The sequence below is a fragment of the Cnephaeus nilssonii genome (genome assembly GCF_951640355.1).
Source record: "Cnephaeus nilssonii genome assembly, chromosome: 1".
Classification (NCBI taxonomy): Eukaryota; Metazoa; Chordata; class Mammalia; order Chiroptera; family Vespertilionidae; genus Cnephaeus; species Cnephaeus nilssonii.
The window spans coordinates 58,263,721-58,266,038 of NC_137072.1; the positions used below are offsets into that span (position 1 = coordinate 58,263,721).

Genomic DNA, 2,318 nt, shown 5'->3' on the forward strand with positions numbered 1-2,318 from the left:
CAACCTTCCTAATGCCGCGACCCTTTAATACAGTTCCTCATGTTGTGGTGACCCCCAACCACAAAATTATTTTCTTTGCTACTTCATAACTGTAATTTTGCTACTGTTATGAATCGTAATGTAAATATCTGTGTTTTCTGATGGTCTTAGCAACCCTGCTAGCAGTTTGCAACCTGTGGGTAGGTTGAGAAACGCTGCTGTAGAGCCTAAGACCATCAGAAAACACAGATATTTACATTACGATTCATTAACAGTAGCAAAATTACAGTTATGAAGTAGCAAAGAAAATAATTTTGTGGTTGGGGGTCACCACAACATGAGGAACTGTATTGAAGGGTCGCGGCATTAGAAAGGTTGAGAACCACTGCTGTAGATGATGAACTGACCTGCTATCCTACACCAACCCTCAGCCTGAGGTATGCTTCAGCGAAGGCAGGTAGCTGTGTTTCTCAAAGCAGAAAAGCAGTTTTAAGAGCAGAAAGGTAGAGGGAATCTAGAAAAGATCTGCCCAGATAAAGAGTCATCCCTCAGGTGTGAGGGAGAGGGCAAGGAACCCAGTGACACTTCCCTTATCCAGCAATTCTGTCACTGCTGTGACCAGCTTCTTCCCATTCAGTAGGCTCTCGTGCTGCTCAGAGATGCAGGGCTCATTCAAGTCACTGCCTCTGTAGGAATTTGGACATTCATCTCAAGATTTGGCACTGACTATCTCACAAGCTAGGGAATTCATGCTCAGGTAAACGTGACAGCCATCTGTTTTGTTGATGGAAATCGCTGGCACTTTTCCCATTCCCTGAACTCTGTCATCCCTATTATTGATTATCTCCATGATGCCCATCACATCATAGGACACCAGACAGAGTTTCTTACAGTTATATAATTATAATGGAGTTAATTTTCTCTTAATTTGCAATGTCATATTAACACACTTGTATTAGTCCATGTAAGCCACCTGGTTCAGCTCTGTGCCAACAATTACCAGGTTGGAAACGTTCTCCTGATTTTCCACTCTCTGCTTCTTGCCCTCCAGTTCAAGGCAGAGCCGGCTCCTTCTTTGTGGCTGTTTCAGGGGATGGGCTGACTCCTGGTTTGGGTACAGAGAATAGCTTGGGGCCACTTCGTACTGGACCACTCAGAGCCTCCGGGGCAGGGTTCCTATGAATCTCCATGTCATCAGGTATATGTTTCAGCGCATGTGTGCTGCTCCCCCTGATTAATCTGCCCAAACAGTGCTGAGCATGAGGTGGAGACATCTGACCTTGAACTGGTAGGGTAGGCTTTGGTGGGGGAGGTGGGCTTGGCGGGAAGGGGGCTGGGATTTGATCCAGCAGAGGGTCCAGATAGCAAGCCACTCAGTTCTTTCGTCATGGGCCCCATTTTGCTCCAGGCCAGAACCGCCGTATGGAACTCTTTATCTTAAGCCTGCAGCTCTATCCACATACTCAAGTACGTTTTGACCAGTCCACATGCTCTAATCCATATCTTTGTACTCCTTGAGGACTTGGTTTGTAAAAAACATGGCAGCATTGTTCATTTCTTTCACTTAAGGAACAGGCTTGGGAGCCATACCACCCAGCCCAGGGCTTGGATACTTTTGCTGACAGCTTGGCAGGTAATTGAACAACTTGCTGCCTTGGTTCTTCTCCGTAAAAGTTATCACTTCTTGATCTGCTCTGAGATGGGAGCCAACAAATCAGAAAGCTGATTACCTGTTGGCTGCTGACAGTGAGAGACTATAACCAAGAGAACTCACTCCAACTTCAGCCCTGTACGGACCCTCTCCACCTGTTTCTGCACATCTCCTCCAATCTTTCCTGATCTTCAGGTACTCGGCCACAGGACTAGCTGGCAGTGAGTCAAATGTTTCCGCGTAGGGAACATATCCTGCTTTTGGAGCTCGGTCTCCAGACCCACAGTGCATTCCAGAGGCACGAGATAGATACACTGACTCCAGGCAGCGCACAGCCCTCTCCAATCTTTCTACCAGATTTTGCATGTCAGCCATAATGTACCACCTGCTTGGGCCTGCAGAAAGCCACTCTCTTCCATGTATCTAAAGAGTTTTTCCCAATCTGTGCTGCATTAATTTATATTTGTAAACTGTACACGTGGTTCTGGCTTTAGCAATTATCAGATAAAATAAATTCATTTATTCGCATTAAACAAATCATTGAAAATCTAAAATTTCATTTATAACTTTAGGAGTTTCAGCATTTTCTTATCACACTGCTTTTGGACAACTCCAAAGAAAGTGTGCCACGCTTTTTATTAAATGCCTAAGCAATAATCACTCACAAAGCCTTTATAAGGAAAAGATT

General features: G+C 45.0%; 1 pseudogene across 1 annotated transcript; it reads right to left on the reverse strand.

Moving 5' to 3' along the window:
• Nucleotides 1–520: 520 nt before the first annotated feature.
• LOC307116542 (adenylyl cyclase-associated protein 1-like) lies at nucleotides 521–2,005 on the reverse strand (annotated as a pseudogene). The gene has a single exon. The product of its transcript is annotated as an adenylyl cyclase-associated protein 1-like (transcript).
• Nucleotides 2,006–2,318: the final 313 nt, after the last annotated feature.